The sequence below is a fragment of the Mirounga angustirostris genome, unplaced genomic scaffold (genome assembly GCF_029215605.1).
Source record: "Mirounga angustirostris isolate CCGP_5_RB_7025 unplaced genomic scaffold, mMirAng1.0.hap1 SCAF_2, whole genome shotgun sequence".
Taxonomy (NCBI): Eukaryota; Metazoa; Chordata; class Mammalia; order Carnivora; family Phocidae; genus Mirounga; species Mirounga angustirostris.
The window spans coordinates 34,097,369-34,121,674 of NW_026991710.1; the positions used below are offsets into that span (position 1 = coordinate 34,097,369).

Sequence of the window (24,306 nt, forward strand, 5' to 3'; positions counted from 1 at the left end):
TAAGACACAAGCTCAGGAAAAGAAAGGGGCTAAGGTTGGGGATTAACATCTCATAGGTACTTGTCTTATCCCTTTGGGCTGCCAAAACAAAATACCACAGACTGGATGGCTTATAAATAACAGAGATCATTATTATTATTATTATTATTATTATATTTCTCACAGTTCTGGAGGCTGGGAAGTCCCAGAATATGGTGTCAGCACAGTTGCCTTCTGGTGAGGGCCCTCTTCCTGGTTCATAGTTGGCCTTCTCACTGCGTCTTCACCGGGTCAGGAGGGCTAGGGATCTCTCTGGAACCTTTTTTGTAAGGCACTAATTCCATTCATGAGGGCTCTACTCTTCTGACTTAAGTACCTCCCAAAGTCAACCCCTCTTCATACCATCATCTTTGGAAGTCAGGATTTCAACATATGAATGGGGGGGGGGTAAGAGGAGGGGGACACATTCATTTAGACCATAGCAGTACTTAACTATGAATACTAGCAGTTGAAAATACCAAGAAAGCAACAGATAGACTGGAGTCTCAAACCATCATAGAGTTGAACATTTTGTTGGTCCTTCACCATTGTCAAATTCTAGGGAGCTCCCATGATAGCACAAAGAAGCCTGAAGTTCTCAAACAATGAGTGCAGAGTGGGGATGCAGGGATAGTTAGGAACGTCCACGGCTTACCTAATTACTTCCTTCTCTAAGTAGCTGCCTGGGAGTGTCTGATTCCCCTCACAACCAGATCCCTCTGGGTAATTTACAGCAAGTTGATAAAGTGTGTTGGTGGGCCACATCCCTAGGCTATAAAACCTAGGACTTCCCAAACATGTCCTGCATTTTTATTTCTGCCTCTGAGAGTCTGGTTAGATATTTTCCTCAGGTAAAAAGGCTTGAAAACGCCCATCCACTGACAACTTCCTACCTCCTAATTTATCAAAAATAACAAAAAGCTCCAAATTAATCACATCCATATTAATCACTCTCTCCTTGGAAATTCCAAAGCATCCTACTCATAGTTCTCTGGGCCTTTATTATCTCATTAATTATAAAAATAATGAAAGATACATAAAGAAAGAGATACATATAAAGAGAGTTTTTCCATAGGCAGGACTTTCATTTATACATATACACAATGGAGCTCAAGAAAAAAATTCATATTCAAATTTAAATTAGGAGATGTGAGACTTTGATAAGACCATTTGATCTCACCGATCCTAAGCTTCTTTAGCTATGACGTAGAGTAAAACTGCCTCTCTGTCATAGGACTGCTGTGAAGATCAAATGAAGTCTCCCACCCCACCCCATCGAAAGCTGAGAAAGTGCTTAACTACTTAGCATACTGGACATACTCAAAAAAAAAATGTTAGCTCTCCCAAAAGGACTTCTATTCTGGCTGTCTTTCCCCCAGGACATTTCATCTTATTCCCTCCAGCAACTACCAAAGTAACCTTCCATATAGGGCACTTTAAGACGTTCATTTGGAATTTAACTGAATTGTTCTGAACTAAGTAGAATTAATTCAGCATTTCTTATTACTCATAAATTCAGGCCTGCTCAAGAACAGCAGTCATTTTTGATCCAATTTTAGAACTACTGAGGGCCCAACATTGCGATCGGAACTCTCCACTTCTTATTTCTGAGGTGAGTCTTTGGTAAAATCACTAATATCCTCTTACTTTCCTAGCTACTATCACGCTTTAACCAGACACCAGAAATGAACCACAGCATTAACAAACCATCTGCAAACTTACATCTTCAAAAGAATCTCCCTTACGAAACCAAACACAGAATAGTTACTAAGATTCTAAAATCTGTCCTCTAAGGGCCTCAGCTGCATGATGACTGCAGGAAAAACCATTTTCTTCAATTCTTAAAAAGGGTACACTAGCAAATTACACAGAGCAATTTCCTCATGCTAGCTAGACTGATGTTGATACTCATTTTTTAAATAAATTACTGGCTTGGATACCGTCTATATATAAAAACATCCAGTAGACTATTTTTGTTTATGAATGAAGGGGAAGATCAATTCTTATTTGAGCAGATAATAATCAATTTGGAAATTTCCGAAGTCATGAACAGTTATCGTGTCGTGAATATAGATCTTATTCAGACAGTGTAATCAAATTAAATGTTTTATTCATTACAGGTCAATATAGGACTGAGAAACTACTGCTTGTTCTTATATTAGTAATTACATTAAAATAAATAACAACTGATTATATGTCACTCAAGTATGGTATCTTCAAAGGCTTTTAAAGGAAACCTAATAATTCACAGATTATTTCACATAAAAACTATAAAGACAAGCAAAAAAATCAAAAGATGTAACATGCCAAACTCTATTAACATATTTATCACAAACATCTCCACTGCAGACTTACACAAAAATGCGTTTCCTCCTAATGAAAGCAAGTTCTGGATACTCTCTTCATTCTTGTACTGGTTCACTGAAAGGGACGAAGCTGATTTGATTTTGCTTCATCGGCAACCACATGATAATAAACAGGCCGGGGTCTTCACAGATGTCACCGTACTACAACTCAAACTTCAGGGGTTCAATCATTGCCCGAACATCAGTCAGCACAAGGCTCTCTATAAACTTAAGAAGTTACTATCTATCACCCAGCCATATTTTGTTTCAGCTCCCTAAGAAAAACAAGACCAAGACCATATTTTCCTAGAATATTTTAAGTACTATATGCCTCACAGGGTCCATTCATCATTCTGCAAATAGGTCACCAAGATTTTTAAAAGGCATCAAAGAGAAAGAAAAGATTTAAAGGAATGGCAGGGTTAAAAGATCCACGATACCCACTTCCTGAGTCCTGGAGTTGTAAGTGAAAGCTTACCTATGGCTTTTTCTTGTATGTTTTTATGAAGATTTTATTTATTTATTTGAGAGAGAGAGAGAGGGGAGAGGAGAAGAGGAAGAGAGACAAGCCGACTCCGCGCTAAGCACAGAGCCCAATGCGGGGGTCCATCCCACAACCCTGAGACCATGACCTGAGCCGAAAATCAAGGGTCCAACGCTTAACCAACTGAGCCACCCAGGTGCCCCTGGCTTTTTCTTTTAAATGAACAATAAAAAGAATAATTCCACATTCTCTATGGATGCATTTTTATGCAGTGACATTATCAGCCAAAGAAAGCAAAGGGGCAGGTAACACATATGTCCACTCCCATCAAGGTGGTCTACCCAGGCTGAAATGAGAAGACGTGCCGAGAAAGAGCAAAAAGCAGAGAAGCCATCCTGAACGGGGCCCTCCAGAAACTGGGAAGCATGGCTTGACCTACTAAGAGAACTACAAAAAACTTATTCTAGATCTAATTTTGATTTTAATACTCAATTAAACCCCCAGTAGCAGAAGTCAACTTTCAGCTGTATGTCAGAGAAAGGAAATGTCTCTGAATTTCACCAAGACCAAAATTTTATGTTTTTTCACATTAAAAATAAGTCATCCCCCAAACAAAATTATAACTTAACAACAAAACAAAAGAAAATGGCCAACTAGAATCCAAATGTCACCAAAGAAAGCACTGACCTTTTTTCCCTTCTAAATCACACCTATTCACAATTTTTACAGAGTTGTAATGAAGGAAGAAATAAAAATTTGCAGTCTTCATATTTCCAATCCAATTATTTTAATGTCTGCAAAACTGCTTATTGGGAACTATACTAACACAAAGACAAAAAGAACACGGGTAAATATAAAAAAATACAGGTGGCATTTTAATTGTACTATGAAAAATGTTCAGTTTTTTTGAAACATATAATCATACTATGTTTCCAAAACCCAAAATATTTTAATTCATAGGGTTTCCATTTAATAAAATAATAGTTTTGTGAAATTTATTATTTTGTGTAAAAAAAAGACCCAATTCATATAATCATTAATGAAAATTCTTGAAATTCTTGAGATAATATACCAAACTTGCAAATCCTTCAGTCAGTAGTTATTGGTAAAGATTAAGACAGAAGTAATGGAAAATTTTAATGTTTTATTCAAATGGATAATGGGCATTAGAATGCTTACCATCTTTATGAAAAACAAAGCATTTTTTTATTTAAAGTAATGCATACAGTAATCTAGAAAATCCATCTAAATTGGCTTGCATTCTCATCCACCATTTCAAATTTCCACATTTATCCCAAAGAAAAATAACCAGAAACTAGTACTTTTAAGAGAGTGACTCAAATAGGAATGGAGAGGAAAAGTAGCAAAGATATGATAGTAAAAATAAATAGAGACATATTGCGACTTAACCCTATTTCTTGAACAAAACTTTTTCACAGAAAAACTGCACTGCAAACCTAAGTAAAGTATAATATGGAACAAGCATAAGGACAGGCATAAATAATCAACGAAACAGAACTGAGAGTTCTGAGATAAACTCTTACATTATGGTTAAATGATTTCCTACAAAGGTGCTAAGATATATCAACAGGTAAAAGATAGTCTTTTCAGCAAATAGTTTTGAGACAATTGGATATCCATGGGAGGAAAAAAAATTAACATACCCAAAACTTAACCCCAAAGGGACCAAAGCCCTAAGTGTAAGGACTGAGACAACAAAAGTTCTAGAGAGAAACATAGGAAAAAAATTTCAGTGACCTTTAGTTAAGCAGAGAATACTTAGAAACATCAAAATCATGAACTTTAGAAGAAAAGACTGAATAACTGAACTTCGTTACAATTAAAAACTTATAAAACTCAACACCTAAAAAATGAATAGTCTAATTAAAAAGTGGGCAGAAGACATGGAAATGGCCAATGGACACATAAAAGATGCTCAACGTCATACAAATCAAAACTATAATAAGATATCACCTCACACCGGTTAAATTGGTTAAAATCAACAACACAAGAAACCACAGTTGTTGGTGAGGATGCAGAGAAAGGGGAACCCTCCTGCACTGTTGGAGGGAATGCAAGCTGGTGCAGCCACTCTGGAAAACAATATGGAGGTTCCTCAAAAAGTTGAAAATAGAACCACCCTATGATCCAGCAATTGCACTAACTAGGTATTTACCCAAAGAATACAAAAATACTAATTCAAAGAAATATACATAACCCTGATGTTTATAGTAGCATTATCTACAATAGCCCAATTATGGAAATAGCCCAAGTGTCCATCGACTGATGAACAGATAAAGAAGATGTGATATACAGCGACGATGGAATATCCCTCAGCCATAAAAAAGAATGAGATCTTGCCATTTGCAATGATGTGGACAGAGCTAGAGAGTATAATGCTAAGTGAAGTAAGTCAATCAGAGAAAGACAAATACCATATGAATTCACTCATAAGTGGAATTTAAGAAACAAATGAGCAAAAGAAAAAAAGAGAGAGAGAGGCAAGCCAAGAAACAGACTCTTAACTACAGAGAACCAAAGGGGAGGTGGATGGGGGATGGGTGAAATAGGTGGTGGGGACTAAGGAGTGCACTTGTTGTGATGAGCACTGGGTGTTGTATAGAAGTACTGAATTACAATATCTTACACCTGAAACTATTTTCACACTGTATGTTAACCAGAATTCGAATAAATTCTTTTGAGCTTTAAGGACAGCATTAGGAAAATGAAAAGAGAAGCCACAGACTGGGAGAAAATACATGCAAATTATATATCTGATAAGGGATTTACAGACAAATAACTCAATATGAAAATACGCAAAGAATTTGAATAGGCACTTCCCTAACGAAGATATAGGAGTGGCTAAGAAGCTCACCGATTGTATAACTTGTATAACTAACTCGATAATGAGATAAATTCATAATTATCATCTTTTGTTCTTTTCAAAAGCTACATAATAGGATCATTTCATCAGTAACTCCAAAGCACATTACTTTGTACTTCTCATATCACAGCCAAGTTTTCAAATCACTGTAAAAAATAATGGTAATAACATCCAGACTGAACAAGAAATGAAACTATCTCTATTTGCAGATGACATAATCTGGTATATAGAAAATCCTAAGGAAGTCACAACACAATAAAAAACTATCAATACTAATAAACAAGTTCAAGGCTTAAGGAAACAAGATCAATTTATAAAAATCAACTGTATTTCTATATACTGGCAATGAATACTCTGAAAATGAAATTTTAAAAAGGATTCCATTTTATGAAGGTATCAAAAAGAAAAAATACTTAGGAATAAATCTAATAGCAAAGTGCAAGATCTGTTGCCTAAAAAAAAACAAAACACTGCTGAAGAAATTTAAAAAGATCTAGGGGCACCTGGGTGACTCAGTCGGTTGAGCATCTGACTCTTGGTTTCAGCTCAGGTCATGATCTTGGGGTTGTGGGATCGAGCCCTGCATCAGGCTCCCTGCTAAGTGGGGACTCTGCCTAGGATTCTCTTTCTCCCTCTCCCTCTGCCCCTCCCCCGTTCTCTCTCTCTAAATAAATCTTAAAAAAGAAAAGGATCTAAATCAATGGAAACATATCCCATGTTAATGAATCAGAACTCTTTTTTTTCCAGTTTTTTTTAAGAGAGAGCAAGCGTGTGTGCACGCATACACATGCATGCCGGGGGGCGGGGGGCAGGGGGTGGGTAGGGTAGAGAGATAATCTTAAACAGGCTCCACGCCCAGCATGAAGCTGGATGCAGGCCTCAATCTCACAATGCTGAAATCATGACCTGAGGCGAAATCAAGAGGGTGGACACTTAACCCACTGAGCCACCCACCCACCCTAGATCAGAACTCTTAATATTGGTAAGATGGCAATACTCTTCAAACTGATCTGGAGATTCAACACAATCCCCATCAAAAGGCTGGTTCAACATTCAAAAATCAATTAATATAATCCATCATATCAATAAGCTAAAAAAGAAAAAAAAATCATATGATCATATCAATAGATGTAGAAAAAGTATCTGATAAAAATCCAATACCCGCTCACGAAAAGAACTCTCAGCAAACCAGGATTAGAGGGGGAAACTTCTTCAACTCGATAAAGAACAGCTACAAAAAACCTATAGCTAATCTTATACTTAAATGGCGAGAAACTACATGCTTTCTCATGATCAAGAACAAGGCAAGATACTTCTCACCACTCCCATTCAACATCATACTAGAAGTCCTAGCTAGTGAGGTAAGACAAGAAAATAAAAGGAAGAGATTGAGAAGGAAGAAATAAAACTGTCTTTGTGTTCACAGATGACATGACTGTCTATGCAGAAAATCCCAAAGAATCAATAAAAATACTCCTGGATCAAATAAGCAATTATAGCAAGTTTGCAGAATTCAATGGTAATATACAAAAGTCACTTGCTTTCTTACACACCAGCAATAAACAATTGGTATTTAAAATTAAAAATATAATACTGTTTATTCTAGCATAAAAATAAATGAAATACTTAGATATAAATCTAGTAAAATATGTACAAGATCTATATAAGGAAAACTATAAAACTCTGATGAAAGAAATCAAGAAGTTCTAAATAAATGGAGTGATTCCACATACATGGATAGGAAGACTCAATACTGTCAAGATATCAGTTCTTCTCAACCTGACCTATAGATTCAACACAATCTCAATGAAAATCCTGGCAAATTATTTTGTAGATATTGATAAACCGATCTAAAGTTTACAAGGAGAAGCAAAAAGTCCAGAATAGCCAATACGATACTGAAGGGGAAGAACAAAGTCAGAGGACTAACACTATCTGAACTGAAGATTTACTATAAGCTAGAGTAATTAAGACAGTGTGGTACTGTTGAAAAAATAAACAAAGAGATCAATGGAACAGAACACAGAGTCCAGAAACAGACCCACACAAGTACAGTCAACTGATCTTTGACAAAGGAGCCAATGCCCTTCAATAAAGAAAGGATAGTCTTTTCAACAAATGGTGCTAGGATAACTGTAATTTCATATACAAACTATGAATCTAGACAAAGACCTTAACAGCTTCCACAAAAATTAACTCAAAATGTATGTAGATCATAGATCTAAATGTAAAACATGAAATTATAACACTCTAGAAGATAAGGAGAAAACCTGAATGACTTTGGGTTGGCAGTGACTTTTAGATACAACAGCAACAATCCATGAAAAAATTAATAAGTGATAAGTTGGACTTCATTAAAATTAAAAACTTCAGCAATGAGAAAGACATTGTCAAGAGAATGAAAAAAACAAGCCACAGAACTGGAAGAAAATATCCACAGAAGACTCATCTGATAAAGGACTGGCATCCAAAACATACAAAGAACTCTTAGAGCTCAACAATAAGAAAATGAACAATCTGACTTAAAAATGGGCAAAAGATCTGAACAGATACCTCACCAAAGAAGATATACACGTGGTAAACAAGCATATATAAAGAGGCTCAAAATCATACATCATTAGGGAGCTGCAAATAAAAATAACAAAGAAATGCCACATACACCTATTAAAATGGTTAAAGTCCAAAACACTGACAATACTAAATGCTGGCAAAGATGTGGAGAAACAAAGTCTCATTCATTGCTTTTGGAAATGCAATAGTGCAGGCACTTTGGAAGACAGTTTGGCAGTTTCTTACAAAACTACATACTTATACCATACAGTCCAGCCATCATGCTCCTTGGTATTTACTCAAAGGAACTAAAAATTTATGTCCACACAAAAACCTGCACATGAATGTTCATAGCAGCTTTATTAGGAGTACCCAAGATATCTTTCAATAGGCAAATGGATAAATGAACTGTGGCACATTCAGACAATAGAATGGTAATTCTATTATTCAGCACTAAAAAGAAATGAGCTATCAAGGCACAAAAAAACACAGAGGAATCTTCAATGCCTATTTCTAAGTGAAAGAAGCCAATCTGAAAAGACTACATAATGTATGACTCCAAATATATGATATTCTGGAAAAGGTAAAACTATGGAGATAGGAAAAAGATCAGTAGTTGCCAGGAATTCAGAGGGATGGGAGGATGAACAAATAGACAGAACACGGGATTTTTAGGGCACTGAAACCATTCTGTGTGACTCTATAATGGTACATACATATCATTATGTATTTGTCAAAGCCCAAATAATGTACAACACAAAGAGCGAACCCTAATGTAAACTATGGACTCTAGTTAATAATAATGTATCAATATTGGCTCATCAATTGTAACAAATATACCAAACTAACGCAAGATGTTAATAGGGAAAAGTCTGAATGGTAGTGGGGATATATGGGAACTCTCTATACTTTCTGCTCAATTCTTCTGTAACCTAAAACTACCCCCAAAAATAAAATCTGTTAATTTAAAGAAGCAAACGGGCGCAGAGGTGGCTCAGTCGGTTAAGCGTCTGACTCTTGATTTCGGCTCAGGTATTGATCTCAGGGTTGTGAGATCGAGCCCTGCGCCGGGCTCCATGTGGGGCATGGAATCTGCTTAAGATTCTCTCTCCCTCTCTCTCTGCTCCTGCCCACCCCCTAGCCCATGCACACTCTACCTCTCTCTCTCTCTCAAAAAAATAAATAAATAAATAAATAATAAAAATTAAAAACAAGAAAGCAGTGTCAATTATAAAAAATAATAAAGTCTAACATAAGAAGAAGAAATAAATCTTTAAAATTCATGACATGCTTGGAATTCTGCTTGAACAGAAAGCCAACTGAGGTTTTAGTGAGAAGAGCAGCTGTTACCCTGCAGTGTTAAAATAAACTCTGGACAGCTTTCTGATAACCTCTCATTTGGCTGCTCCCAAAACAATTGTGTTTACGGCAAACACCAGGATTCTACTACTCGTGAAGCTCTGAAATTATCTTCCTTATCTGCTGTTTACTTTAACTATAAGCTCTGGAAAGCCTCTCTTTCTTTCAGACTCAAAAAGCAAGTAATTGAATTAAGTGTATTTTTTTAAAATATTCCTGAAGACTAAATTCTACTTCTCCCTTTGTTAAATCATAGCTCTCTGCCAGTCTCTCCAACACCCAGCAGAATTCATAATTGCACCTCTACTCCCACAGAGCTTAGCTTTTACCTCTAGTGATACATTTTTCACATTGTGTGTCAGAATCCCGATCCAGCCCATCCCCTCCATTGTGAGCCTCTAAAGACAGGGAGTGCCAGTCATCTCCCGCTAAGACCTCACACCTAGAAGGCATTCCCAATCAGGACCTGTTTGGATCTAAGTGACGGATATCTATTTCAAACTAACTCCCTAACCTGCCATGAAAGTGAAACCAGAGTTGCTGGCTTTAGATGGTACTGCCTCTGGGGTCATAAGGTGTGTGTGAGTCTGTGTGTCTGGGTGTCTGTGTGTGTGTGTGCGCGCCCCCCTCCCGCCTCATCTCACTTCCTGTATCTCCCTGCTCTGATCTCCTCTGTGTTAACTTTATTCTCAGAAAGGCTTTCCCTTAAGTGGTGGCAAAGCGGGAAACTAGCAGCTCCAGCTTAACAAACCCACGAAAAAGGAAAAACCTCGGGTGCCTGGGTGGCTCAGTTGGTTAAGTGACTGCCTTCGGCTCAGGTCATGATCCTGGAGTCCCGGGATCGAGTCCCACATCAGGCTTCCTGCTCAGCAGGGAGTCTGCTTCTCCCTCTGACCCTCCTCCCTCTCATGCTCTCTGTCTCTCATTCTCTCTCTCGCAAATAAATAAAATCTTTAAAAAAAAAAAAAAAGGAAAAACCTCTTCGCAACGGGGTCAGTGAAAATACTGGGTCCTCCATGAATCGATCCTTGGGACCCTGACTAGCCAAGCTTATGTCACATGCCCATAACAGAGGCAGTGAGGTCACCTCCTCCGACTATACAGGCTGAAAACAAAGGAAGGGTGACTAACTGCCCAGGGAAAATCTGGGTGATTCATTGAAAGGAGGAAAGGGATGCTGGGTGGGTGAAGTCAACAGACATTCACTACTTTACAGGTTCTCGAGACTGCTGACCCGCTCCTGTCTGGTGAGTATTTATGAACTGTTCTTGATACATAATGCTGAGTTGCCCCCTGAATATCCAATAGGACTTGTTTGTCATGCCCCTACCTGTATGTATAATACACGTTCTCAAAAGGAATTCTCCCCACCGTACTGCTCCATGTGAGGCTGTTCTGTTTCATTCTCCTGGTCTACCGTTAGGCTATTTTGCATTTATCTACATTCCTATTATTTTCAGGACACTTCTTTTCTTCTGTGCTATAGGAGTATCTTCATGCCAAATGCACACACTGCCAAAAATGAACATGTTGCTAGCTTTTGTCTAAGGGGAGATAAGAGTAAGTAAAATCTCGCCAAGCAAAGCAGGGCCGGAAGCGCCCCAACAGAAATGGCAGGTCTCCATGACTCCCCCCTTCCCAGTGTGAAAACACAAATGAGGGCAAGTCTGAAGGCACCAGTGCAAGCCCATGCTCTCTCAAGAAGAGGGTTTCTCTCCAAAGTCAAGCCAAGGTCACTGCGGTTGTTATGGGGGGCCTCTGGTTGGGGCCTCTTACATACGTTGTGCTGAAGACTTTCTCTTCTCTGCAAGAGGAGAGGAAGATGAGCAAGAAGGTGGGGCAGAGGAGACAAAGAGAGGAGACAGCGATTCACTGCACACGGAGATACGTCAGGATCTACCGGCCATCTCTGCAATGCTAGGAATCTCTCGAATAACTGGGAAGGACTATTTGGGGCTGTTTCAGAAACACTTTATGGAATAAACAAAACCGCTTTTCCCTAGCTGACCCAATCCGCTTCATCCCGCCTCTCTGATACTAACCTGATTTTACTTAATTAGCGTCGGTCTCCGGCTTTCACAGGAGCTTTCTTTTATGGATTTTCCATCCAGCAAATGTTTCTGTTCCACGGCTGGGCAGATCCGGCCACAGCAGCATGCTTGGCCACAGACCACAGCAGCTCACCCACAGCAGCTCCGACCTGCAGGGGAAAAGCCAGAGCCCATTGGAGGGATTCGTACTCACAAACTCTCTCTCTCAAGAGTCTATGTTTGGCAGGATAACCCCAAATGTTTTCCAACTGTTTAAAATCATTAATGAACAGAGACAATAGCATATAAGGTGTCCGAAAGATAAGTTTGGGCTATCCTAAAGAAGGACTGGGGCATTTAATCATTGTTGAAAAGGTTCGGCCAAATGATTATACTCTGTTTGTGGAAAATGCAAAAGCCAGATGTTTTAATTAACCACAGAAAACACAAGCTACAACTAAAATTTCATGAACACAGTGATCTGCCCTGTGGAAAACCACAGGAATGTTCTGGCAAGGCTCAGTCTGAATTCTTGGGACACAGAGGGCTAGAATCATTCCCCTTAGGAACTCGAACAGAAAATTAACTTGCTCAATATGTTTTAAAAAAGTAAAATGAAACCCAGATTTAATCTCAATCAAATATAAAAACATTTCAGGACTTCAAAGGGCACCACCGAAAGACACATAAGGGGAAGGTCATAAAGAATTCCAATGTGGTTCAGGATTTAGAATGCGTTTTCAATGCAAAGCAAATGGTGTAACAGAAAATTTTATAGGCTAAATAATCCAAAGGGGAAACTAATCATCTTTCATTTCCTACTAGAGAAAAATGATATATGAAACCAATATTCAACTAGTGAATTATAAATATTATCAAATGCACCATATATTTAGGCAAAAGGAATCTCTTAACCACCCTCCTTCATGCCAAACCTGTGGCCTGGCCCACACCAGCTACCATGCTTCAGCCTGAGAAATCAAGGCATCCAGAAAAATAGTGTTAAAATAACTTATGCTCACTGATATTACAGCTAGCAATTCTGGTACAGAAAACTAAAGTGAGGAAACCTTAGAAAAGCAATTAGTGAACAATTAAGAACTAATAAATTAAGAAGTCCTCATTTGTTCATTATAGTATTCATTATGACAACATCTATATATGCTGAATATTGAAAGCCTGTTCAAGAGGGAACAGGACAAATGTTATTTTCAGATACTAGGGCTACAATTCTATTTCTGTAAGGCAAAACAGACCCTGTCACATGCGTGCCAAGCATAATATTACATTAATCTCCACCTTCATCTGAAAGCTCAGGCCCAAAAATCATCTCAAAAGGAACCCAAGAAAGTTATATATGTATGGTATGATCCCAATTTTGTTCTACAAACTAAGTGTATATAATTAAAGACACAAAAGTATGAAAAAAGAACTATTTCTGAGTCATGGAATTAGAAGCTATTTGTCTTTCCTTCTTGGTGTTTTCCAAATTTTCCACAACTCATATGTATTACTTGTAGAATCACAATATTTTTAAATAAGATTTTTATTAAACTGATGGGGATACAAATCAGTAAGCGGATGTCTATCCTATATTAGCCTGATCTGTGGGTTTCTTATCATCTGAACAGTAAGAGCTAATAAATTAAAAAGTCTTCATTTATCTGAGCTCAATAATTCTTAATTTATAAGTTTAAAACCCAAGTGTCCAATAACATTTCCAGGGCTGAATAACACTACTTTCCTAAAAATAAGAAATTTGTGTTTGTTTACTGCCAAGTTGCCAAAAGGAGACAAGAAAACCATAGTTATTTCCCTCCTTTAATTAATGCATCCAAAACTCTCTATCACTGACCATGCCATATTATTTTTTGCTTGATTAAAAAGAGCGCCTCCTGGTGTTACTTACGGTCTCACAGGAGCCCAGCCCTAGTGAACACTTCACCGACACTCCGTTTTGACATCTTGGCATCCCAGAAAACACAAAACACAGTGGTGGAACCTTAACACTGGAGGACTTGGCAATCCATCATTCCAGGAACCCCAAAACTCCCTCAGGTTACAAATGAAGACCCCGGATGCCCAGAGAGTTTCAATATCTTTCCTGAGGCCACACAGCAGGGATGAGAGGATCGGGGATAAAGGTCCAGATCGCCTGCCTCCACCACTCTGACCCAGCACTCTTTCCACCACGATACCTTGGCACGCGCTCTTCGAAATACAAGTTTGCAGGAAACACGTACACGTTAAATTCATACCAGCAAAACCAGAAGAACAAGACAGACATTTGTTCCACCAAAAATGAAATGCACACGGGGAAAAAAAAAAAAAAAAACACCAAAGACTCAACTGCGGGCTAAAAAAGATGTGGTGGCTGTGCCCAGAGCACGTTCAATCTGAGAAACAATGGTCGCACTGTGCTCAGGCAGCAGGTGTCCTGACCAGAAACTGCCGATCACACTGAAAGCTTGCTGGTCCTACTGCATGCCCACGGCTCAAAGCAGGACAAAAGGTTTTCAACGAGATAATACGACACTTGCACTGAGCCACCTGTAAGAGACAAGAAGGACGCACGCTCATCCCACCAGGTGGAAACAAGTGATTTATGGCTTCGGGTCCCAGCCTCTTCCTGACCAGATGACCCAAAGCTTAAGGAGGCGACATTAGTTGTTTCAAAAATTAAGTAAACAACAGTCGCTGAGAAATAACACAACATAATCCTAATACTTCCTATCTTATGTCTGATACAAACCTCAGAGAGGGAGCAAGATTTTTCTCTTTTCTGCTCAGTTATTTGAAATACTGCTCACCTCCACTTCTTTCTTGAAGTATGGCAGTATCTATGGATACTGCCATACTACCTATGGCAGTATCCCCGCCACCCCAGTCAGAAACCGAAGAGTCGAACACAATGTGGATCGTCTGAAAAGCCAGGGGAGAGAAGAGGACAGATGGCAAAATGACAAACTCAGAAACGCTCCCTGAAAAGCCTGTATGGATCCAGCGCACTGCTCGTGAGCCTGCCCTACTGTGCAGCAGGACAACAAAGCCATGGGTTGTGAAGCTGCGAATAAAACAAGCCGCATCGAGGGATGATGTGATCTCGCTTTGTAAGAGCCAGAACAAACACAATAGCTTGTCCCGCCTCATTTGAGAAGCCAGGCACCCAGCGAAAAAAAAGAAAATGCAGGGGTTTTTTATTTTGTTTTTGTTTTTCCATGCAAAACTGCTCCTCAAGTCCCTACCATATATTTCCATGGCTGGATCCTGGAGGAAACAATACCGGCAGTTTATTTATTCCCCTCGATGCCTCTGTTCTAATACTAAAGGTCAACGTCCACGGTGGGCAAAGAGAATTCAATTTGTGTTGCCATGTCACAATGAAATCAAAGCTTTGGGGTATTGTTCAAGTAACTCTTTAAAGTTATTTGTGTGTGTGTGTGTGTGTGTGTTTAATTTGTTAAGATAATTATTCTTTTTTTTTTTAAGGTTTTTATTTATTTGATAGAGAGAGAGCGAGAGTGGGAACACAAGCAGGGGGAGTGGGAGAGGGAGAAGCAGGCTTCCAGCCAAGCAGGGAGCCCGATGTGGGGCTCGATCCCAGGACGCTGGGATCATGACCTGAGCCGAAGGCAGACGCTTAACAACTGAGCTACCCAGGCACCCCTCTTTTAAAGTTATTTGTAAGGTAATGATGGTTAAGTTCAAATTTAGTGGTCTGGGAGGACCAACTCTCACCCACTAATCAAATCGGATAAAATCTTGCTGGAGCCACCAAATGATCTTTCCAACAGAGACGAAACATAAATTAGAATTAGATCAGATTCATAGATTTTGAAGTCCTTTCTTAGAACCTTGGCTGTGTGTTGCTTGGTCTTTAGCTTCAGTGAATGCCTTTGGCAAAATGTGCACCCAGATGTTTGCCACCATTTGAGACTCTTAAATGTTTGGTCGGTGTTTTATTTTTTCTATCCTAATATCAGAGGGAAGGTTTCTCTCTCTTGAGCCTGAGTCCAGAAATATCAGCCAAGCCAGTTCAACACTTCAGAAATTTCTATCTCGGGGTGCCTGGGTGGCTCAGTCATTAAGCATCTACCTTCGGCTCAGGTCATGATCCCAGGGTCCTAGGATCAAACCCCGAATCGGGCTCCCTGCTTGGCAGGAAGCCTGCTTCTCCCTTTCCCACTCCCCCTGCTTGTGTTCTCTCTCTCACTGGCTCTGTCAAAAAATAAATAAAATCTTAAAAAAAAAAAGAAAGAAATTTCTATCTCAAAATGATCAGAAGGACCAGGCAAAAATACATTGGAGAACATTCCTCTCACCACTTTGGAAATTTTATTTTAAAGACTGATTGACTTGAGAGAGAGAGAGAGAGTAACAGAGGGAGAGGGACGAGCAGAATCCGCACTGAGCTCAGAGCCCGACACGGGGCTCAATCCCAGGACCCTGAGATCACGACCCGAGCCAAAACCAAGAGTCAGATGCTTAACCGACTGAGCCATCCAGGCGCCCCTGGAAATTTGACTTTAAAAACTTAGATTCATAGTATTAATAAATTTACACCTTAAAATGTTTGGGGGAAAAGAATACAGCATTAAAATTGTTATTTTTTTTTTTTTTTCAAAAAGAATGTATCATAGGCACCCATCACAGGCAACTTAGAAGAATCTATTATGAATAATCCAAACTGGCCCAAAAAGATTGTAGCTGATGGGGAAGACAGTAGGTAATTCGGAAAAGGTTTCATAAGGTAACTTCCTGTGTCATGCTCTTAAGTAGAGAGGGTTTTAACTTGGGGAGCAAAGAGGGGGAATTTATGCTTATTAATGTTTTAAAGGCTGTTCTGGAAAGAACAGGGGATGAAGAAATGAACAGATTTAGAGCTTATAGTCCTAGCTCTGCTACTTAGGCCTGAGGCTTTTTGGGATAACTAATTTATTCTCTTTAACCTTCGTTCCATCATTTGTGAAACTGGGGTGATACTATCAGCCAACTTCCTGGGATTTCCAACTGATAAAACCAAATATGAAAGCATTATAGAAATTTTAACACTATGTGTTCATTCAACAAATATTTACTAAGAAACTGCAATGCTGCCAGATAAGGCACTGAGGACCCAACCACGGACAAGAGACCCAGTCCTTCCTGCAAGGACTTAGGTTAAAGAATGCACTGTGATGTGTGTGAGGCACAGGGAACTATGGGAACATGTAGGTGGCCTCTAATCCAAATACCAGACAAACATCAGGTATTGTTACCTTTACGAGTTCTTTTTTTTTTTAAGATTTCATTTATTTAGGGGCACCTGGGTGGCTCAGTCGGTTAAGTGTCTGCCTTCGGCTCAGGTCATGATCCCGGGGTCCTGGGATCCAGCCCCACATCGGGCTCTCTGCTCGGTGGGGAGTTTGTTTCTCCCTCTCCCTTTGCTGCTCCCCCTGCTTGTGTTCTCTGTCTTGCTATCTCTCTGTCAAATAAAAAAATCTTTTTTTTTTTAAAGGTTTTTATTCATTTGACAGAGAGAGCACAAGTAGGCAGAGCGGCAGGCAGAGGGAGAGGGAGAAGCAGGCTCCCCACTGAGCAGGGAGCCTGATGCGGAGCTCCATCCCAGGACCCTGGGATCATGACCTGAGCCGAAGGCAGACACTTAACCGACTAAGCCACCCAGGCACCCCAAATAAATAAAAATCTTTAAAAAAAGAAGATTTAAGCACTGACCAAAATTTCCACCCTGACAAAGCTGACATTTCAGTCCTTCCTCATTCACATGAAATGTAAAATATATGAACTAAATCGAGGAAGCAGCAAGGCTACTTCTGCTGCAACACAGGGATTCTTTTAACCAAAAGACCTCCACACAAAAGTTAAAAGGAATATTCTAATTGATCTAGATACAGTAAACATCTTCCTTCTTCTTTTAATCTCCAGACCACATTTTACAATATACCGTATAATTTACTGCCATCATATGAACTGCACTGTTAGGTGTGAGGGACTACAATCTGTGTGTGTTGGCCTCTGTGTGACCACTCTCCCCACACTGTCCCTGTCCTCTCACCCCCCCACCCCAGGAAAAAGAACACTCACTGGAATCCATCCAATAACAATCCCAGTTTTAACAAGGGGAATATAGGTTATTTTAGAAGCATTTCCTGGAGCAGTCATTTTTTAAAGAATAAAAAAAGTGGAATTATTTATTTTAGAAACTAAACTGAAGTTCAATTTTAACATGCCAAATGTCTGCCTTAGCAAAGTTTCTTTTTTAAATCTGTTTCATTACAAAAATAAATAAAAAGGGCCTGAGAACTAGGCTGTCCAGGACACTGTCAACTCAACTGTCTAAAAATTCAGTATGGGACAGTGGGGAAGGGGACGAGGAAAGAGGGAAAAAGAGAAAAGAAGGGAGGCAGTAAAGATCCACACACTGACCAGGATTAATAACCTGAAAGCTCACATACTCAACAAACGGGAAGAGCCAACGTTCAAAATACGGGTTAGCAAGGAAGAAAGTAAATATCCAAATAAAAATGACCAAAATGATACACAAGTCCAGAGGAAGCCTTCCTAAACCTGGAATTCGTACAAAAAAATACAAAGCCCAGAAGCCCAAGTACCCTGACATACATACCAGGTCTGGGGGAGTATCTGGGCAACCTTAGGTTTTTTAAAACTATCCCTACATGATGCTTGATGCACAGTCATAATTGGGAACCACTGGTTTTACTCTACTGCCTTATAGAAAAAGGTACTGGAATACTTTTTTTTTTTTTAAGATGTTGTTTATTTTAGAGAGAGAGAGAGAAAGAGAATGTGCACGTGGTGGGGAGGGACAGAGGGGGAAGAGAATGTCAAGCAGACTCCACGCTGAGCGTGGAGCCCAAAATGGGGCTCGATCCCACAACCCTGAGATCACGACCTGCACCGAAACCGAGAGTCAGACCAAGAGTCAGATGCTTAACCTACTGCACCACCAGGCGCCCCTGGAATACTTGCATCATAATAACAGGTAACTGTTTTGCTAAGTGCTTTCCATGAATCCTCACATTCATCCTCAAGTAGGAACTATTATTATATGGCTATTTTTAAATGGGGAAATTTGAGGCATAAAGAAGTCAAGTAACTTGACTAATGTTACCCGGCTTTTCAATCCAAGACCTGGGATTTTTCACCCAAGTCGGCCCCATAGTTTCTCAGCATCTGGTGAACGTCAGCAAGCCAAGTCTCTTTTCCACTCTGTAGTCTCAGGATGTCCTATGACTACCTCATCTGTAATGGAATGTAGGCATTACAGTTTTCCACACAGAGCTTAAAACCCAAAATTCAGTAATAAATTCTGTATCTAAGATAATGTTCTGAAAATCATGTATAACGTATGGTCTATTTAGAGCATTGGGAGGTATCTGGTCAGGTCTGCAGAGTTACTTTAATTACCTTCCAACTGGACCGGAGATGAGTAAAAGGTGTGCTTCTGATCTTAGGGAACATATGTTCCTGCATCAACACAAGACTTTACCTAGAAAGAAGTTGGACACAGTGAAGTCCAGCTCTTTAGGAATTACTGCCTCCTCACAACTTCAGGCTTTCGTTCGTGTTACTCCATCTGCCCAGACTGCCCTGCCCTACCACTCAGATGTGCCAAAGGTTCGTCCTCTGAAGCCCAGCCCAAATATGACCTCCTTCTTGAAGTCTTCTTGGATGCCCTGGCAGAAATAATTATTGATGCTTGGTGATTGTCAATGCTTGCCCCTAACACACAAAGCAGGCTGACACTTAACTTCAGGAATACATTGGCCTTATCTCGTCAGGGTCTTGCAACGTCTCACCTCCTCACCCTTTAGTCTCAGGTGGCCCAAAGTCTTCCTGGTTCTTCCCCACCTCTCTCAAGGCTCTTTCTCAGGTTCCTCCTGAGACTCCCTTTTGCATGACCAGGAGAATACCAATGGTGTTCATAAAGGCTTCATCCTGACTCTCCTCATACTTCACACAAATCTTCTGGTGACTTCAGCCACATTGCCAGGCCCAGCTACCGGGTATTCTGATGACTCCCATATACCCATGCAGTACATCCCCCATTCACTCATCAAACATTCATTGAGACATACGCTATGCAAAGAACACACCACGCTCTGTCTCCAGGCCAGACCTCCCCCTTGACCGCTCTATGGGCAACCTACTTGGATCACCACTCCTGGATGCCAATGCCATTAATACTCTAACCCCAAATGGCAACCATCCTAAGAGGCACATTTCTTCACATTTCCACACAGGTAATATTGAGATATGTCTTTTAAAAAGGGCATCTTAAAAAATTCTGGCAATAGGGGTGGGTGCCTGGCTGGCTCAGTCCGTGGAGCATACAACTCTTGATCTTGGGGTTGTAAATTGAAGTCCCACCTGGTGTGTTAGGTGTTAGAGATCACTTAAAAATATTGGCAATGTTTTTCCTAAAACGTTTTACACATATATAAAGGTGGCTCTTACAAACAATGGCATCTTATAACGAACTGCAAAGATTATCTTAATGTATTTCCCTTCATTGTTCTACAACAGTGCTGTTTACCAGAACTTTTCTTCAGTGATGGAATTGTTATTCAATACAGTAATAGCCACTGGCCCCACATGCCCTGAAGTGTGGCTAGTAGACCAAGGACAATTTTTAATTTTTAATTTTTAATTTTTAAAAAACTTTTAATTTTATTTCATTTTCATCTACATGTTTATCAATTTCTTCATCACTCCTTTTTGCATCTCAGCCCTTCCTCCCAGAACCACTTTCTTCTTCCTGAAGTATTTTCTTTAAGCAGTTTCTTAATAAAGGTCTGCTGTGGCAAGATTTAGATTTTTAGAAAGCATATTTTGCCTTTTTCTTGAATGACAGTTTTGCTGATATATAATCAGCAGTATTTTCTTTTAGTATTTTGAAGATATTTTTTCCAGCCTCAATCACTGCTGTTGAGAACTCAGCTCATTATTCCCTTGATGAACAATCAGCCTTTTCTTTCTGGGTGTTCTTAAGATCATCTTTTTTATTTTGGTGTATTGAAGTTTTCCTATTTGTAGACATGGATTTTGTTTTATTTATCCTTATTAGTTTATGTTGGGCTTCCCTTATCTGTCCATAAATTATTTGAATTTAAGGAACACTGGTCATTTATGTCCTTCATAAACTCTCTCTGGATATGATACACTAGATCTTCAAATATAACTTCCCTCCATTTGTTCTATTATCTTTCTGGGGCTCTGAACGGATCTCCTTATAGCCCTTCTACCCTTCAACTACGCTTTCATGTTTTTCTTCTCATTTCTATGTTACATTCTGGATAATTCCTTCAAGCTTTTTTTCTAGCTGATTACTCTTTCAGCTGTTTCTAATTATTGAATTATTATTTCAACAGTTACAATTTTTTCCTTAGGTGTTGTTTTTGTTTGTTTGTATTTTTCCAAATCTGCCTGGTCAATTTTCTTTTCAGCAACAACAAAAACACCTAGGTTTATACTGCTCTTGTACACAATCTTTCACCCCACCCCACCCCATTTTATTGAGATATAATTGACATATAACACTGTATCAGTTTAAGGTGTTTAAGATACAACATAATGATTTGATATTTGTATACTGCAAAATGTTTACTACAGTAAGTTTAATTAACATCAGTCGCCTCCCATAGTTACCACTTTTTTTTCTTCTGATAAGAATTTTTTAAAAAAATATTTTATTTATTTGAGACAGAGAGAGAAGGTGAGCATGGGGGCAGGGGGGAGAGACAGAGGGAGAAGCAGACTCCCCACTGAGCAGGACTCTGGGATCATGACCTAAACCTAAGGCAGAAGGTAGACACTTAACCAACTGAGCCACCCAGGTGCCCCCTGATGAGAACTTTTAAGATCTATTCTCTTAGCAACTTTCAAATATAAAAAACAGTATTGTTAACTCCAGTCACCATGCTATATTATATCCCCAGAACTTATTTGTAACTAGAAGTCTGTACCTTGACCACCTTCCCCATTTCCCCCACTCCTCTCCTATGGCAACCACCAATCTGTTCTGTTTCTATGAGTTTGGGTTTTTTTAGTTCCACATATAAGTGAGATCATATAGTATGTGTCTTTCTCTGACTTATTTCACTTAACGTAAAGCCCTCATGGCCCATCCAAGTTGTCACAAATGGTAACCTTTCCTTCTTTTTATGGCTACATAATATCCCTGGTCAATTTTTATCTCATGCTCTTTGCACTTATTTGTGATTAACTTTTATTTCTTAAAACATTTCAAACATTGTTATTTTATATTCTGTATCATAATTTTAATATCTAAAGTTCTCAGGGTTCTAAATGTATTGTTTGTTTCTGGTGACTCTCACTCTTGGTGGTTTGTTTTCTAGAAGAATTGGAGATCTTTTATTCTGAACTCATATTTGGTTGATCTTAGGAGAATCCTAAGGTCCAAAGAAGGGATGCCTTCCTCCAGAAAGGAATTGTATTTGCTTCTGCCAAAAGCCAATGGGCACTACCTACCCGGGCCATCTTAGGTTCTTTTCGAGGTCCTGGTGGAATGCAGGCTGCTCCCACCTTGCCACTGACCAAAGGCTTAGTCTCCAACCACAGTTGTGATATCAGCATTTGCCCCAGTGGCAACCCATCTTTTGTGGTTGTTTATACACCTTTGGTTTAATTTTCCCTTTGATGGTTGATCTAATTGAGGTAGGAGATTTTGGAAATGTCTTAGCTTCCGGGATCCCAGAAGTATATTAAAAAATATTTTATCCAGGTAACAATGGGGAAGTGTGTTAGAGTATCCAATCCACTATACTGCTAGAAATCTAAGTCCCCTACTAATGATCTTCCCTCAAAGCCTACTTTTTGTCCTTTGTTTTATATTTTGCTCAGTGACACCATTCACTCTCATCCAAATCTGAAACCCAATATGGCATGTACCAACGATCCCTCTCTTCCCTCCACTGTCCCATGTGCAACTAGGTACCAAGTTCCAAATTCTTGAGTGATCAAAAGTGAGCTTGCATTTATCTTTCTGATTGGCATGGCATCTAGTAGTATAATTTTAATCATCAAAGGACAAGTAAGAAAAATAAATGAAAATAAATTAAAACCCAAATCATGCATTCCTGCCAAAAGACGGTGCTTTATATGAAGGAAGCTTCGAATACAGGGAAGAAGACAGAGAACTGAGTTTCATACAGATCCCAAAAGAACTAGAACTTTGGCAACAGAACCATAATCACATTTCCAAGGGGAGGTTTTATTTTAGTCAAACAAAATTACCTGTCACGATAAACTAATGTTAATTTGCATTTTATTGGTTTTGTAGTTTTGCTTGAATTTACTCTATAAATTTGTCATTGTTTTATAGTTAATAAAAGAGCTGAAGCGTAAGGAGTTTATACCTACTTTTATGTTTGAGCATATTTCAACTACTTAATAATAAAAATATTTATGTCAGTAGAGTGGATTTGTGAGAAATTATTTCCTCTAAATAAAGAGGTCCATAAATTATTGAGATTTAAGGAACACTGGTCTTTATGTTCTTTGCCACCTTTGATATTCATCATTCTCTCCATAAATGAATACAGAAAAATGGAATACAACAGCATAACCAAGACATCATTGACTAAACTCGAATTTCTCCCCAATTCTCCAGCTGTTGGAATTAGCTTCATACGGATGAATCTTTTAAGGCAGGATGCTTTGTTTCTTTCCTCCAATAGTGGCAGTTTCTAGGATGTAAGACATATGCTCTCCCCAGGTCCTACCATCACCCACTTCTACTCAAATTTATAAAATGGCACAAATGTACCTGGAAACAGCAAATGAAATGTGTCAAACAAAGGACGGTCCTCGCCTTAAGGAAGTCCATTTCCTGACTGAGTTTCAATAACCGGGAATCCGGGTGAGTACTGCATTGTTGTTCTGAATGAGTACAAGAAATTCCCAATCATTTCTTTTTAACTTCAATATTTTTATTCTTTATGGACTGATGGACTCTGGTTCCTTCAGTCTTCATGTATTTCATTTTTAAAAGTCCCTCTTACCAAGATAAAACTTTCTCTCCAACATACTGGCCTATCTGTCAACATCTTCTATTTCTCTTCCCACAGGGTCCAACTCCATCAGAACCAGAAGGGAAGTCACTGAATATCCATGTCATCTGTTATTAGGCAGAGAACACTGAGGCCCAGAATGCTGAAAGGCTCTGATGGGCACAACGCAGAACCTGGTTCTACTCAGTCTTGCCCACCCAGCCCAACTCTGTGACTCCTCTTCAAATTAATGACTTTGGTCACCATTAAACTTTTGTTGTTTTTAAAAAGTCAAAGAATTGGATAGTTTGCTAATAACAGTAATTTGAGGATATCCACACACGGTATGTGAAGGAACAACCTGAGTTTCAGTAAAAATCTAAAGAAAGTTTCTTAAGTTCTGAAACCTAATTCCAGAATTCTTTTTGGAAGTGTTTTTTTTTTTCTTTTATTGTTTTCATCTTCATTTTTTTATCAGAGCACATTAACTCAGGGAGAAAATGAGATTGCCTGTTTATTCAAAGAGAGAAATAGAACATTCTACTGTGAGTTTTAAAAACAATGCTGTGACTACATGTAACTCTAATTCAGCAGTTCTCACATT

The 24,306-nt window shown here is 39.0% G+C and overlaps 1 protein-coding gene and 1 long non-coding RNA gene across 19 annotated transcripts in view; one reads left to right on the top strand and one right to left on the bottom strand.

Annotated features, from left to right (window-relative positions):
- The window catches only part of APBB2 (amyloid beta precursor protein binding family B member 2), a 365,427-nt gene that overhangs the window by 282,395 nt on the left and 58,726 nt on the right, over nucleotides 1–24,306 (bottom strand). For 14 of the 18 annotated variants that reach the window (XM_064584403.1, XM_064584412.1, XM_064584408.1 and 11 more), the window contains one exon: nucleotides 11,683–11,840. The exons of 3 other annotated variants lie outside the window; for them this stretch is intronic. The gene's annotated coding sequence lies outside the window, so the exon portion shown is untranslated. Of the gene's footprint in view, nucleotides 1–11,682; nucleotides 11,841–14,422; nucleotides 14,444–24,306 lie in introns of those variants that run through there. One more of the 18 variants, XM_064584402.1, reaches the window with a different exon arrangement.
- LOC123848620 (uncharacterized) lies at nucleotides 10,420–24,001 on the top strand. The gene is made up of 3 exons (XR_006791838.3): nucleotides 10,420–10,887; nucleotides 23,429–23,572; nucleotides 23,781–24,001. It is a non-coding gene; the product is annotated as an uncharacterized LOC123848620 (long non-coding RNA).